This window comes from Triturus cristatus, chromosome 3_2 (genome assembly GCF_964204655.1).
Source record: "Triturus cristatus chromosome 3_2, aTriCri1.1, whole genome shotgun sequence".
Lineage (NCBI taxonomy): Eukaryota > Metazoa > Chordata > Amphibia > Caudata > Salamandridae > Triturus > Triturus cristatus.
The window spans coordinates 344,566,082-344,582,920 of record NC_140584.1 but is presented as its reverse complement, the minus strand read 5'-3'; the positions used below and the strand labels follow the sequence as shown (position 1 = coordinate 344,582,920).

Sequence of the window (16,839 nt, the reverse complement as noted above, 5' to 3'; positions counted from 1 at the left end):
CAAAGGACCAACACAAATGCTTTTACACATTGGGTAATTGGCCGGGTGGCATTTCCAATTAACACCTCCTGTTAGCTTTTTTGTACCACGGAGACAAAACATATGCAAATAAGTTGCACCCATCCACAAACTACAGCCCAGACCACACTCTCTATACACAATAAAACAAGAAACCTAAGATAAGTTTGACTTATCAAGCTCCTTCTAGGAGATTTAGCTCTATCGGAGGATATCCCACCTACTTGGGTGACCCACTAAGACAATATGAAAAGAGATGGAAAGAAATGCTTTACCCAATACTTCGCTTACAATCATGGAATGCGGTCTCAAATGGCCACATCCATTATTTTTTGTTGCCTATGGCTTGAGAAGGCATGATCTTACAAAAGAATTGCTTTTTCACTTAGGCATGCATGTACCTTTACATACATGTGCATTCCATACCTGGGAGAATCAGACTCCATTTGGTTGCTAAGAGTACGTGCTTGGTCACTATGTTGTGATGAATGAGCAGTCTCTCGGCAATGGCAGGAGCTGCTAATTGATCTTTTTTGTAGGTGCACAGGAACTTTGGGTCCCATTGACATGCATGCCATCATTATTCATCATAGAATAGAAGACATATAATACTTTGGATAGCTTCTGTACTTTGTACTGCTACGGCCACACCTTGCAACGGGTTTGAGATTTAGTAATGTGCAACAATATTAGTGGACCCACATCTCAGGAACACATTCACAGAGCCCCAATGCAGCAGAATGTCACAGCTATTTCTAGTCCAATTAAGCTGTAATGCCACAGTATAAACCCAAGAAAGAACGTTTCAGTGAAGCGTGTACCTCCACTGAGGGGGATGGCACTGGCAGATACCACACATCCAATTATCTTTTTGCAAGTAAGATAAGGGTTCTACCAATAATGTTACAGCGGATCTCAAATAAAAGTATTTTAGAAGCGCCTCTCTCAACTTCATCCCAGGTACTGTTTTCCATCAAGCCAAACATTTATGATGTTGACTGCATTCACCCAGATTGGTTGAGGAGTCTCACCACTGCCTGGGAAATTCTCCAATACTCCGTCATTCATGATCTTGAATAATTCTAGAAACAAACTTGTCATTTTGCATGCATCTTCTAAAATGTCTCCTCCCAGTGAATCCTAGTGTTACTTCTGAACTCGATCAACCACTGTAACACATTGCAAGAAAACTATTTCTCCTGAATAATATAAACTTGTTAAACTGTTTAAAATTAGATGTTCTGGAATCCCATCACAACTTAAGTTTCAGCGTTTCTAGGCCAGTGGTGGAAAATATTCCAGGAATCAAGAATGTAGTTCAGTAACTTTTCCTATTTGCTGGAATAGTAAGAGTAGCAAAAGTGAGTGATCTAAGAGGAGATGAGAAAGGAACTTTCCCACAGGTTGTCCCAATTGGTATGTTTAGACATGTGACCCTTAAGTGATTTCTTGTACATAATGTGGTACAAACAATTAAGCCAAAAAAGGAATTAATATATACATGGGGGCTGGTAATTAAGGACATTAACTTTCAGATACATTCTGGGATGATTACATCATGAATTTGAGGTGGGGAAATGAATGTAAAGGTGTCTATTTTCCACATATTTAGGCTTCAACCAGAGAGGTCGCTATAAAAATAAAAAAGGCATTGCCTTCCGTAGCCATTTTACCAGCTTATGTACTCTCTTGAAGTTAATCAGTTTTAAGATACACTATACAAGCAGAATTCAGAAATCTAAATAATGCAGGTAAAACAGTAAATAAATACCAACCGGTATTCAAACACGACATGGGCTAAATCAGAAAACGGTGCATAGTTTAACTAAAATCTACTTAAGTAGTTTCTAAAATACACCCAGAACGTAAGAGCCAAAACTGGTCCCAGATCCTAAAAATTATTATTTTATGAATGATCTTGTCAGATACTTAAGGCAATTAAAAAACAAATTGTACCAATACAGATTTACTTGAACAGAGCTCCTCCATGTTAGCTGTGTTGTCAGAAAATGGAGATTACTTTAATTTTCAAAGATCTACTGGTATATTCTTTAATCTCCAAAATAAGGGATGGCCCAGTGGTCTCCAATGAGTACCTCAGGAGCTACTAGCAGCTCACCATTACCCCGGACATAGCCTATTTAAAGCTGCTCTTTAAATGATAGTTCACTGTATTTAACAGATTTCGTGGCGTCAGTATCTTCTTTGTGCCAATTAGCTTGTGGAGGCATTTTATACGGACATTGCTGTTCGTAATCTTGTTTTATTCATTGGGGTGGACAATATGGAGTTTTAAATACAGTCCAGACAAAATAGTGTATGTAGGACATCAACTACCACACTATCATGAAGGTAAGTATTTGTAGGCAGGTTTCATTTTATTTATATGCTTCGCTCCATATCTATTTATCCCGAAGCTATATGTATCTTCAGGGTATGTAGTTGAGGAATTAAGAATATTCAATTCATGGTTACCTATACATACTTTCATGATGTTGCATTAGTTAATATTCTGGCTCTGACATTTTGGCATAATGTGATATTTTGCAATATTTTGTTACTCGATATTGTGACATACATCTGGGTGCGCATATGATGACTTAGAAACGTCTCTTTGACATCCTTTTGATCTACCATCTTAATTTGTACCATTAGTCCCACCAACTTAGTGCCTCTTTTCTTCTTCGTTTTTCAGAGCCTCCTTCTTTTCTCAGAGCTTTCCTCATTAGATTGGCTGATTTCTTTACAATTGTCAAAGGTAATTTTGGTTGCACTGAGCCTTGTAGTATGCAATTAGAGGTTGTTTGTCTTCGTTACCCTCATTTTTGGTTTTTACTTTGACTTTCAGGTCCTGATGAGAGAACCCCTAAACTTTGGGTTCTTGAAACGCGTTGACCTTGTTGTACTACCACAAGAAGTTCTAATTGGTTTCAAATTAATTCATTATTGCTATTGAAATTTTTGCAATGTGATTTTCTGTGGTTTTCCAAAATAAGAGCACAAAATGTTATTGTCTTTATTTGTGTTGTCACGAGCTTGATTGAGTAAGTGTATGTGTTACAGGTACCAGTATGTTTGGCACTAAGATGAGTGATTCTCCTCAGAATGTTTGAAACGTGCATCTGAAAGGTTTGTTTGTCCATTTCACGTACACTGTCTCATTTATGTGATTCATAGATAATTCTCTTGTTGTTTGTCTTTGGGAAGGACGTTATGAGTTTTTGATACTATAAAATCTATTGATTAAATCGAAAAAGAAATGATTCCAGACATTTTGTTATCTCTCAAAATGTTTCCTCACAAGTATATTTGAGGTTGCAAATAGTAGCAGTATTAGCACTTCTTTTGAACTTTTCTTTTAACATTTAAAATCGAGTTAAGTGCGCAGCAAAATAAAAATCTCGGTGGGCTCAATTCTACAGGATCTATATTTGCACATGTACATTTCATTAATAAAATTTAGGACCACGGAAAAACACACAAGTATAGAAGATGTTCTACAGTAAGATGTTTAAGTGTAGGGTTTCAATGTGCGTGTTGCCAGGCAGGGTTTCAGTGTGCGTGTTGCCAGGCAGGGTTTCAGTGTGCGTGTTGCCAGGCAGGGTTTCAGTGTGCGTGTTGCCAGGCAGGGTTTCAATGTGGGTGTTTTCCAGGGCGGGGGTGTCATGAGCCCCCTGCTATAGCAGCTACATCGAGGGTGTGGGTCTTAAAGGGCCTCTTCCCTCTGCAAAGTTGAAGACAAAAGATCATAATTAAGGTTAAAAGGAAATACCAGCATCAGTGAAAAAGGAACGGTGATAAAATAGGAGAGCAAGTGGAAGCAAGGAAAAAAGATAGGTAGAGAGAAGTGAAAGAAGGAAATATTGAAGTAAGGATGAAAGGTAGGACAGAATGGCTATAAGAAAGAAGAAGGAATGGATGGAAGGAAGGTGGATAGATGGATGGATAGTTGAATGATGAATGGATGGCAGAGTAAATGGAAAGGTGATCGTGGGAATAGTTGGGTGGGCAAAGATATCAACTGCTGGTTAGATGGATTTATTGATGGATGGATGCATTCCTGGATGTGAACGGATGTTTGGTCGGAGTGGCCCATAGATTGACGGAATGGTGAATGACAATGATGAATGAATTGATGATAATAGAAAGAAGAAATTGTAGATATTAGACGGTAGATGATAGGATGATACCATGCATTTTATTTTTTTCTGTGAACATCTTACTGGTATCAGGAAGCGCTTCATTCTCCCAATTTTAGTTAATAAGGGCTTCGTGCAAGTTAAGCCAGCTCTCCTTTACCTGCAGTTATTGTCAAATGTGTGGGAAGTCTTTAATGTTGCTAGTTTCCTTTCTGCGGCAGTAAAAATAAGGAAAACAAGTCAAGCCTAATCTGTCTAAAACTTTTAATCTGAATTAACTGAACTTATTTTGTGTTTTTTTTTTTTGTAATTCATTCAAAATATGTTTGTAAACCTTTGTATATAGTCTTATATGTAACTCATGGTTTTTATCTTTTTTAGTGACAGAATATATGTCTTTTAGTATACATTCATGGTTTTGCATAAACCGAATAAAGTAAATTTGATGATGAGGATGATGATGATGATGATGGATACATATTATCAACTTTTCCCTGTCCATCAGTGTATAAGAATAACACTATTTCTCATGCTGGGGAAGGAGTGTAAACTGTATAATCGATTCAGCACTGACCAAAGTAGATCTATTCCTTTTCATATGCATACTAACTAGAGATGTTAAATAATTTCTACTACCAACGTGTTAAAAATGTATTCATGTATATAGGAAGGATGCACATTGTACAGATCTGTCCAATTAAAGCAGAAAATAAGTGAGGTGTGAAGTGCACACATGCAAAAGCAACAGTCTAAATAACAACCACTCCACTTTCTCTCCTTGCTTTGGAAAACAAACAGCCGATATCCTGGCCTACTTTAAATAGTCCATAGGATTCATTGCTCAACCGGATTAGTAGCCCCCGATTATTTGTATTTCTCTCATCCTTTCATTGCTTCTTCCCTGGCAACTAGCATTTGTAGGTCTGGCTGGGTAGTGCAGCTATCTGCAAGACATAGTTTACATTATACTGCAAGTATGCGTTGGGCTAGCCTTGTCAAACCATTCACTTGTTGGGTCAACACACTTCAGTCAATTCTTTGGAACTGGGCCAATCACATCTTGGCTAAGCCCAGAGGAGTTTACAACTCAACTTCATGATGGGATTTGGTGCATCACCACAATGAACTAGGGACTACTTTACTTTGAAAAAGTACACTTATGCTCACATTTTAATCACATTGTATATACTATGCATTGTCTATGTTGTATCCTAGTTTGCATTCTGTTACCATTGTTTTTTTAAACCCTGTGGAACTGAATTTTTTAAAATTCTAATGGCGGTTTTAGCAGGAGTCAGTAAGATCCATGTCACTGCTTGGGTTGGATGCCAGAACTCTCTTCATTAAATGCCAAGGGAATCACATCCCCAATGTGTTGGACTTCTTTTAACAGGATACAAAAAGCAATTGTTTTCACTGCAAAGCAAATCAATTGCTAGGGATCCCAAGGGTTATTCCTCCAATGGTTTTAATCAGCATTCCAACCCTTGGAGCATCCCTAGCAATCACATTCAGCAGCCAGTAAGATTAAGTGCAACAGACAATAGGTCTGGCTAACAACTATAAATGAAATTCAGACCCATTAGCTTTGCCAATTTTGCTTTCTAAAGGCGAACAGCTTTTGCATATAAAAAGACATGAAGACCTAGCCTCTAGTTGCTAGCCGACCAGACTGGGCTACCCAGCCTTTTTTGGAGTGGCCATGCCTTACCAATCGGACTGGAAATCTTGTGTGCTATGTCCATAGAACAAACAAGAGGTATGATGTAGTATACAAGTCAGGAATGAATACATTTGAATTCTATATTTAAGGGGGTGTCTATTAAGTCCATTTATATACAACAACTTTAAGATTTTAATCCATCCTGTCAAAGATCCCATATTATGCTCGATTGTTAGAAAATATGCTTTCTTCCTAGAAAGTACATTTCAGGGAAACATGCTCTATTGAGTCCAGCACCTGAACTACTTCCCATAGGCTTTGATTTGGATTTTGGATATGCTATACAACTTTAAAGGGAGAGATGAATCTAACTTACGAATACAATTAGGATTTCAGTCTTCGACTCATGTCTTTGAGTAACTGTCTATTTCCAGCGGAGGCTCTTGACTTCATTGGACATTTCTTACATCTATTACAGTTTCCTGATACACTCAGACGTTTGATAAGCAAGCCTCTTTAACAGCGGTTTAGAACTTTTACGGATTCCCCATTAAGTTTCCCACAAGACCTTTTTTCAGTTTTGCCCTGAAGAAATGTGTGGAGGCCAAGTGCAAGGGCTGACTAATGCTGTACTTTCAAATAAATAAAAGTAACCTAGAGGCATGTAGTGCTTTAAACTTATACTTAATGCATTAATTTCGCTCAAAGTACATACAGAGAAGAAATGATATTTCTTCATTACATTAGAGAGAACCAAAACTATTCTAATTTCTTTTCGATTTGGCCACTGACAGTCAAATGCAAAGATCCTCAGGCGGCTGAGTCTCTTTGGAGTTTCAGCACCAATCTTTGGGCCTTGCCTTAGGACAGTGTTCACCAGCCTCCTTGTTTCCCAAAAATCACAATATAAAACATACATACAAGTGTATATTCAGGGGTTTCAGTCATCCATCTTCATTTATAGGTCTTTTCAAGTGTCATTCACATTTTGCCTTCACACACTACAACTTGGGCCAATAGGATAGCCTTTTTCTGCCAATGGCTCCCTCCAATGTGACTGCCTTTTGCTTGTGTATATGTTCACATCCAGTTAAAAAGTAGTCCGCTTCAGTGTCAAAACCCCTAGGCCAATCTCCAATTATCATTTCAAGTTTTTATTCATATTTGTTTTTGCGGTGGGTCATTTTTCCCTTTTTTGCAAAACACATACAGGTCTTATTTAGACAGCAACATTTTACTTTTTTAGGTCTCGCCTAGCGAAAGCAGCGCATGCGCTGCCATCGCTATTGCGAGTATCTTTAGGAATCAATTCTGCGAGGGCTTTCATGCACGCGTCTGCATGGACAAACATGGCTGCTCTCGCCATTTGTCCATAGCAAACAGCATGCGCGTGTCCGTAGGGACTATGAACAGTCCCACGCCATTTTGTTGCCATAGCAGCAAAAATGCTGCTTCGCGTGTTCTAAACCACTGATGTCGCAGAAGTGTGAAATGGATGGGCCGTCGTTTACTAGAACTTTGCTCTCTTGAGGCCGAACACAGCAATCAGTTAGGGACACTCCCTGCAGTTCCCCGCACCGGGAACGTCTCCAAACAAACAGGACAGGTCAAGGCGTGGAGGGCGGGAGGAACGGGCTGGACGGCTCGGCCGCTGTTGTCGAGGGCTCTGCACAGGGAGTTTTGCAGAAGCTCACTTGCCATTGGCCGCAAGGTACTGTGTTGTTGTGAAGTCTTGTCTGGTCTTTAGCCCGCCTTCTATTCCAGCACACACTTAACAATCCTTGGATTGGTCATCTCTCTCAAAGTAAAAGAACGTTCGACCAGTCCTAGTGCTACATCCGCAGCAGACCTAGTCCTCTTCAGCCAATGAGCTGGGCCGCGTGTGTCCCGTGTGCTCTCCGGCCACGCGTTCACTTGAGGAACAGGTAAACAGAGAAAGAAGCTAGGGTCACGTGCAGACCGAACACAGTGCGAGGGCAGCATGCGCGCACACAGACACAACAGTGGTTGCAGCCGAGCGGAACCCCCTGCCAGCACGTGCCGCCGCTGCTGCTGGGTGAGGAGGCATGAGCTCTGGACACCGAATGCGCCATGTAAACCGACGCAGGCTGCACCCCAATGGGTGGGTGTGTCCGCCTGACATGTATTCACTGGTCTCCCCCTAGGTGCCCCCTGCTGTTGCCGGTTGTCTTGGCTGACCTTGGCCTGCCCCCTGCCTTTTAAGCATATCTCAAAGGTTCCATGCTCCTTCATTGTTGTCAGTGCCCAACAGCTGCTGCGACAGCCCTGCACAGCCCTGGGCACTGCAAAGCTGCTAAACGCCTGTGCTGTAACCGTGGAGCTGTCGGTCTGTCCTGTGGAGCTCCGGTGCAGGGCCTACAGAGACCAATTAACGTGCACAAAGAAAGGCTTGTGGCAGCGCAATCAAGTGGTCTGTATTTTGACTAGAAAAGTAATTTCTAATAGAATCCGCAAAATAAAAAGACCCAGCATTTCAGTATAAAAATGGGTATCTGCTAGCTATATTAATACGCACATTCACTCTTCTCCAGGGCAGCCCATGTGTTCCGAATTTAAGCATAGGTTTGTTTTCAACCTGCAGCAAATGCCTGCTGACGGTTAACTCAAACAATAACTGCTTCTTTAATCACTTATGGTAAACAATAGCAGCAGGGTAGTGTTTGGAAGCAACCAGAGTTGACTGACATGACCCTGTAGGTAATTTATGTATCGTAACGCATTGAGAGGTGCTGTAATCCCAGCTTCTCCATTTGGTCAAATGCATTGCTTAATCCTCTGTTTACATACGTCTGTATAGTGTCTTTTGAGCACAAACATTAAGAACCACTGCGAGAGCGTGAAAGCTTTGTAGTTGCATTCATATAGCGCTTTGTGTCCCTGATACAGCGACAAGCTGCTTTTGTGGTTGGTTGCATGCTTCTGTCAGTGCGATGGACGCAAGAACAATAATCGCTATGTTCCCTTCATGGGTAGGGTTTGGATATCACGTGTGAGCACTAGGCTCCTGCTCTTCACATGTTTTGTTGCAATGCACAGGCGTGAAGTTGAACCGAAAAGGAGCCGGGGATAGGATACTTACATGTGAGAGCTGATGTATAGATAGGTACAGAGTGTGTGAGCGCAATCAGAAAGGGGAAACAATGCTCTAACCGTAATGCTGCTGGTGTGAGGCTGTGCTTATGCAAAAATGGAGATTAGACATGGTCATCTTGCTGTTTTAATTGCTCTCGGTCATACAAGGTCAGCCTATTTGAGAATGACACAATGGAAGACCTCAAAAGCGAAAGAATCTTCCATTGGTGGTGCATGTTTCCATTGACTATAGTATAACTTCTGCTGGTTCACCTAGGAAGGGCTGTAGAGCGTCCCAAAGGAATGGACATTATGCACCCAGCCACTGACTATGCTGTGGGGTTCATCACAAGTGGCTTCGTAGGAACCCTTAGGAATGGGTGTTATAGAAGCTGCCGTAGCACATACGCTATGGAAGTCCACCCAGGAGCAGCAACAAAATAACTCCGTAGAATGGGCATTATGCAACCATTCATAGTGTGTGTGTGTTGGGATTCTATCCTGGACCGGCAGAGGAGCAAGGAATGGGTATTATACAGCCAGTCACTGAATATGCTCACAGTTCTACCCAAGAAGTGAAACCGTTACAAATGGGCAATATGCAACCAGCTACTGTATGTGTTCTGATCTACATATAGGAGTGGTAAAGAAACCCATAGTATTGTACAGCCGATCAGAATGCCCTGTGGGGTGCTCCCAGGAGTGCCACAGAAGCGGTTCGTATACAATGGTTTTTGCAACCAGTCACTGTTCTCGTGTCCTTCCAGAAGCAGCTGGGTAGTAACCCGTAGGCAGGGGCGTAGCTTCAGGGGTGGTGGTTGGGATGTTATGCCCCACTAATAAATGTATTTTCTGCTAAATACTGGGTACATGTCCTTTGAGTCGAGTATGGTGAGGTGACAGTCAGAATTCAACAGGAAGTTTTACCTACACAACAAAAACACACATGCTTTTCCTTTTCTTGTTTTGAAAGTCTTAGGCAATGTTGATTATTTTACAAAATGATGCTTTCGCTCACTTAGTACCCCTCCAATCCGCATTGGTCTCCCTTTCCATTGCTCCTTTAACCCCTCCCATGCACCCTGTTTGTCGTATAATGTATTTTAACATTGCAGGCAAGCGCCATTGTTGGATAATCTTAAGCTCACACCACCCCGATCTTACTAACCAAGCTACTTCCCTGCTGATAGGAAAGGCAATTGCACAACCAGGTTTGGTCTATTCTCCACAGGTGTACGGTTCAGGATGGGTGCTACTAGGCGAGCCTGAATTATTCACTGTGTGGGAGGGTCTAGTTATATTGCATAACATGATGCAATAGGTCTCGCCTTTAATTAAGTTAAAGCCATTTGCTTTGCTATACAATACCATTAGCAAAGCAAATGGCTTTAACTTAAAGGCGAGACCTATTGCATTTTCAATGCTGGTTTTAAAATGTATCTCCTAATGTTTAATGCATATGTTTGTACACTAAACATAAATTTTAAAAAAAGAATTTGAAGTCACAATATTGGCAAGGGCAGACATAATGGCTTTACCAGTGCTTGTCCAGCTGCATGGGACACAGAAGGTGACAATTTTGAAGTGCGGGGATTTTGCCACAGCAGCGCATTATATTTTGGTCATTATGAGTACTGTTGCAGTGTGCGGCTCATAGATGGCATCCTTCCGTCAGGTTTAAGCTGGGAGAGTGAAAGTTCTTGGTAGGGATTTCAAAGCGCGAGGCCTTTGCATTTTTCACTTTAAACATTTATGGCAGCGGTTTGTGTTTGGCCGACCAAAGAATGGTACTACTTCCAGGCGGTTAAAGTAGGCTTGCATGGGAATAAACAGGCTGAACCATCACTCTACACTAGCTATTGATGGAAGGTCATTTTGCCTGTGACCAGAGGTAAGGCAGGTATTACCGAAGGGAGACCCTGTTTTAGCTGATTGCAAGGGGGCTACACACTCTAGAAACCAAGCCTGCCTTGTAGACCGCAGTATAGTTATCTCGGTAGAGTCTGCAGTGCCCAGACACTACTTCGAGGAAAGTACCTCTACTCCGTATTCTTAAATTATACTACATTTAAGGTATGTATAAAGCACTAACCTGGTCCCAAATAGCAGCAAAACCCTATACGTAGCAACAGGTCGTGTACCCCTCACCAGACAACACAGACACGCAGGTACGTTTATGGAGTGAACCAAAGACAAGTCAGCAGTGATAAAATTCACAGCAGCACAGTGGTGGGAAACGAGGGAAGGAAGGAATGAAGAGTAAGATGGGAGGAGGATTCTGATGAGATGCAACTTGAGATAATTCCAGAAGAGAAGCAACGGAGGAGCAAGTGTGAGGTGGAATAGAGGGGTCGCTTCAGCGTGTTAGCGCACATGCAGAGAAAGCATGCTGGTGTATGTGTTCTTCATGTGCCTTGAAGTTTCAGCATGGCCATGGATGAGCCTCTAGCTGGGTGGACAACATCGGACACGTTGCATTTAAGAGCTAGTAGGTAGTAGTGTTTTCTCAGAAATGCCACTGTCTTAGGAGTGGATTTTGGAAGAGAGAAGGAGCCAGTGCAGCTTTAGACAGAGGAGTCTGCTCTAGATGACAACATGGGCGCGCACTGGATGAACAGCAAAGGCCACTAATGCCAAGAGTATTTTCTGCCATGTCATGGCACCGATGCTCAAACCGTGATCAAAATAACATTTACAACCCATACATAGACAGCTGTGCGTTAAGTTAGAAAGTCATTGCAACCAATCAGAATTGGTTTATGTATACTTGCTGCAAAGTTCTTGTAGCCTAATCCTCGATTCCACTTACTACACCCATGATAAGAGCAGCCTCTGGTCTATTTTAGGCGCCATTCTTATCTTCATCATAACATGACCCTTTAAAAGGCTGAAAAGCCTCCTATAGTTACACAGTCAGTCCGAGGCTAGGAGACATTGTACAGCGTGACAGAGAAGACAGGAAAATCCAGTTTGTGGCCAAAGGCGTAGCCAGAAAAATAAACAATAAAAGTCTACTCCCAACCATATGTCAAATGGCCCAGAGCGAGTGAGCTAGGCTAGCCTGGCACTCCTTCAGGAGTTGTTGTCCTGGGAGGAATCTGAAAACAGATTCAGAGCTCCTAGACTTTGAATATTCAACGAGTGCCCTTACAGAGCTTTCTGGTAATACTGTACCTTTCTTCCGAATTTAGCAAAGAATGCAGCTACAATTCCACAAAGATGTTGAACAGTCCTAAAGAAAACAGTGTCGCTGCATGCATTTTAAAGAACCATTTTAAAATACATTGTTTAACATGCTATAGGTTTCACTGGCCGTTCTGAAGGGGCTCACATATGCACAACAAGGATAATCTAGCTTTCCATTGTTCCATCTTTCAGTCATTTTTCTTCTGTTTCTCCAGAAATCTTTACGTTCTTTCCTTATTGTCATTCATATCCTATTTTCAGGTCTTTATTTCAATATTATTCCTCTTTCCATATTTCTGCTTCACACCCCCCCCCCCACCACCCCCATCCAAAACAAACTTTGTTTTTAGTGTAGGTTTTGTATTTATAGCACAGCGTTCCCCTGGAGGGGTATCTTGGTGCTACAACAAGACAAGACTTTAACCATCTTTAGATCACGCAGACAGCGATCCTAGTAAGATTATCGTGATGGTGCAAACAGTCAAGTCTTCAAAGATTCCAAAATTTGTGGCGGTTAGATTCTTTGTGAAGCTGGAGGGTCAAGGAGTTTCACTTGATAGCCGCCTCCACTGAAAAGGCCAAACCACAGACCATTTTTAGATGGAACTTTGAAACGAATAGAAATCTGTCCCAGATCTCAGTGCTCGGCTGGGACAGTACCAGCGGAAACAGTGATTTAATGGCGATTTATAAAAAAAAACAAAAAAAAACACAGATTTATGTATCAAATCTTTCTCCGTGAGCCTGTGCACTGTAGTCATGTCCAGAGTGATGTGCTCTCTTGGGGGAAGTCCTAGGGCCTGTCTTGCAGCATAATTCAGGAATAACTAATGTTTGGACCAGATAAAGATGTAGATAAGGATAGAGTCACAGTAATCCAGATGTGCTGACATGAAGCCATTCTAAATCTGCAACAGATTATAAAATGAAAATAGATGGAGAACGCACGTCAATGAATGAAGTTGAAATAAACAGTTCTTAACAACTGCTGTAATCGGATCAGTTAAGGTAATTGAAATATCAGTTTTTATGCCCAGATGTATTTAAATAGTGAGCGCCTGTATAGGCCTAGAAGCAAATGATGTAGACAAACTGGGAGCTCCCGACAAAGAGTCAGTCTCTTAGGGCAGATAATTTATGTCTCATCTCCATTGGGTTTTATGTGATTCAAACGTTTCCAACACTCCATTGTAGAGACACTCAAATAATTATTTCAGAAAATTGACAGGTATCTCCTGTGCTCCAGTCAATAATTTGGGTTTAGTCTTTATTCACACATGTAGAACCCAAAGAATTGAATTAGATTAACCAATGGAATCCTAAATAAACGAAACAGTGAGGACAATGTCCCACCTCGAGGTACTCCACAAAACATGGTCTTGCAACAAATGTTGGAAACGAAAATTGAAAAGTTTGATATTTTTTCACTAGGTCAACAAAAGTTGATGGAAGGGATTGGTATCAAAAGCTGCTGAGAGACTAAAAAGAATCAGGGCAGCGGAGATGTTAGACTCTGCACAATGATTGAAGTCATCTGAAGCTGGCAGAACAGTCCCCTCAGGACTGCACCCAGGGCAGGAGCCACTCTGGGCAGGATGGAGAAGTTGGTTGGATTCAACCATCTCGCACGACTGGTAAAAAAAAAAAACAGCTTTCTCCAATTTGGAAAAGTACGGCAACTGTGAAATAGGTCCGTAATTGGCCAGATTGTGGAGATCCAGTGTAAAATTCTTGAGAGGAGTAACATTTGCCAATTTCAATAGTTTAGGGATCCAACAGGACACAAGAGGAGTGTATGATGCCTCTAAGCCACTGTGATCTTGAAGCAGGCAATTCTTTTGAAGTCTTGGTGGTAGGGTATCTAAAGGACAAGCAGAAGATTCACAGGTATGAACTACCACAACAAAATTCTCTGTACAGAGAGGATGAAAGTGAGTTTATAAATCCACAAGACCTGAAATGGTAACATTAGGATAAAAGGCTTTAGAAGATTGGCGATTTTGTACAGTTACCTGAATAGCAAATATCTTACTGAAAAAGAAACCGCAATAAGATTCCACCTTTTTCTGCTACAGAAGGATCAGTTTGTTTTCGCTAGTCCCTCAATTCATGAGGACCAAAAATATGGCTGCTGTAAGGTTTCAAACTTTAAAAAAAGGTTTTCCCATCTTATCTTTGGTTTATTTCTTTTCTGGTTTACTTCTTACTTCCTTTCCGTCTATTTTTCTTTCCAACATTCAATCTTTCCTTTTCCTTTCCTTGTTTTGTAAATTTTCTAGCATTTCTGTTTCCACCTTATCTTCCCTACTACTTCGTTCCTTTATTTTCTAGATGCCAGCCTAGTTTCTCTTCCTTTTTTACTCTTTTCCAACTTTCTCTTTCATTTTTCACTCTCCATTCTTATGTTTTTCCATCTTTGGTTCCTTCTCTCATCTCACTTTGTGCTTTTGCCATCGATTATCCATCCGGCTCTATATCATTTACCAATTTTTCATGAGCCGCCCTTGTCTTCAACCTTCTGGCTGACTTTTATCTGTCCATTGCCCCACCATTTCCCCTTCCGTTCGGCTCCTCTACAATCCTTCTCTCATCCATCCACTAGTCTGACATTTTCATACCTTGCTTCTCTCCATCAGTCTCCACATTTTTCTCCATTTATGGCCTCCATCTATCCTTAGTGCCTTCTCTTTATCCATCCTTCTCCATTAATTCGTCTCCCGTCCATTCATCAATGCATCTTCTCTTCACTTACCCACTCTTCTTTGCAGCCATACATACATCCTTCTTTCAATCCATCCATCGTTTCTCCAACCATCTTTCTCACAATCCAGCTAACCAAGCAGCCTTATCTCCATCCAACCCTCCATCCTTTTCGAGCTCTGTTCTATCATTTTATTTCCCCCACCCAACAGGTCCATCACACTATTCTCTTGCAAATGTACTTTATACCCTTCTCTTTGGCAAAAAGCCTCTCGGCTCACAAGGCAAAGAAGCCATAAACAAAAATTGGCTCTTTCATTACTTAAACCAACGGTGCTCATTTCTTCAACTGTGGTTCCTTTAAAATTTCGCATCTGCAAGAAAATGGACCAGAAAATTCTGAGGAGTTAATGTTGGTCTTTCACTGTTAATCAGAAGAGTAAAATGTATTTGAAACCACTGGGTTATTTCATTTCTAATTCGAAAACAAGCTAATAACACAAACAACCCAACAGAAAACAAGCTTTTGCAATGCATTAGGTCTCGCATTTACGCGAGTTTGAGCTATTGACATTGCAAATAACAATGCCTATTGGCATTGTCATTTACAATGCCAATAGCTGTAACTCGTGTAACTGCGAGACCTATTGCATTGCAAATGCTTGTTTTTGTGAGGCATGGGGAGATGAAGTGATTTGGATGTTCAGCGTCATTACCGAGACTCGAACCCTGTTTCCGAGGTCGAGCGCCCTAGCCGCTAGGCCAACTTTTGTTGCTCTTTATGATGCTTTAGAATATAAATACACAGAAGTCTTCTACTTGGGCTTAGATAGATTTTATGTAGTGTGTGATATGCACGTAAATAATACATCGTTTAAAAAAAAAAAAATTTAAAAAAAGTGTAAATTGTAAAAAGAAAAAAAAACCACATACGCAGCGTTCTCAGGTTTGTTGTCCATGTGCGAGTAGCACATTCTGTCCAGGGCTTTACTGTGTATTCTGGGAATTGCATTTCTAATTTTAAAAAGGGAACCAGTGGACTACGAACCCCAGAAAGCAAATAGAAATAAAACTGAAGCAGATGAGCAACTCATGGACGCCGGCACTGAGAAACGTGGGAGATCCGAAAATGTTTGTGGGAGATCTAAGGCGCACACACATTAGGTACTACTCATTTCCGGAACAAAAAGCATTAGTCTGTTGAGGCATAACTAGGATTAAATACCGCACTGACTGAATGAAATAGTTTTGCATTTAGCGTGATGAAGGCTGCATTTACCATGTGTTAGACCTGGCACCTTGGCGTGAGTTTCCCTTCCACTTTTTGATGGTGTGCCTCGATTGTTTTTCTGGTGTTGTCCGCTCAGGGCGCTGCGCCACGGCTAATCCGTGCCGCAGCGCAAGTGCTCCCTAAGATAAAGTGTACCTGTAATTGATGTTCATGATTGGTTTATTGGATTCACTGTCAGTCCCCCAGTAAAGTGCACCCGGAGTGCCAGGGCTTGTGGATGCCAATGCCGCTAGTGGGCTGCAGCGCTGGTTGCGCCACCCACACCAGCGGCCATGTAAAATGTGTCCTGGGTCTGCCACTGCCGACCCCGCGTGCAGTCCCATGATGTCACGCTGGCTGGGCAAGTGCACACACTTGCCAGCCCCCAGAACCTTCCCTTAGCCTCATGTTAGTCACCCCTATGGTAGGCCCGCGGGCAGGGTGCGTTGTAGGTGTAAGGTAGGACAGGCCCTGGTTGTGAGGCCTGTCCTAATAGTGAATCACCGCCATCTTCGTGGTTCGCTATTGCAAGGCTACCTGTTCCCCTTAGGCCAGATGAGCTGCTGGAAATATTACATCCTATAATCCCAGCAGGCTCAGGGAACATGGTAGAGAGATATGTTTAGTATGCCTGAACTCGGAATGATAAAATACTTCTTGTAGTCATGTTTATTTTACTATCCTGGGTTTGTAAATACGACTTTTAGAAAGTCTGTATTTACTCGCTTAACCATCTCAGCCCGCCTCTGCTGTGCGTGTATCTGACTGTC

At 41.6% G+C, this 16,839-nt stretch overlaps 1 protein-coding gene across 1 annotated transcript in view; it reads right to left on the bottom strand.

The window, feature by feature from the left end:
- The window catches only part of LOC146857344 (cell cycle control protein 50B-like), a 112,134-nt gene that overhangs the window by 72,093 nt on the left and 23,202 nt on the right, over positions 1-16,839 (bottom strand). The window lies entirely within an intron of this gene.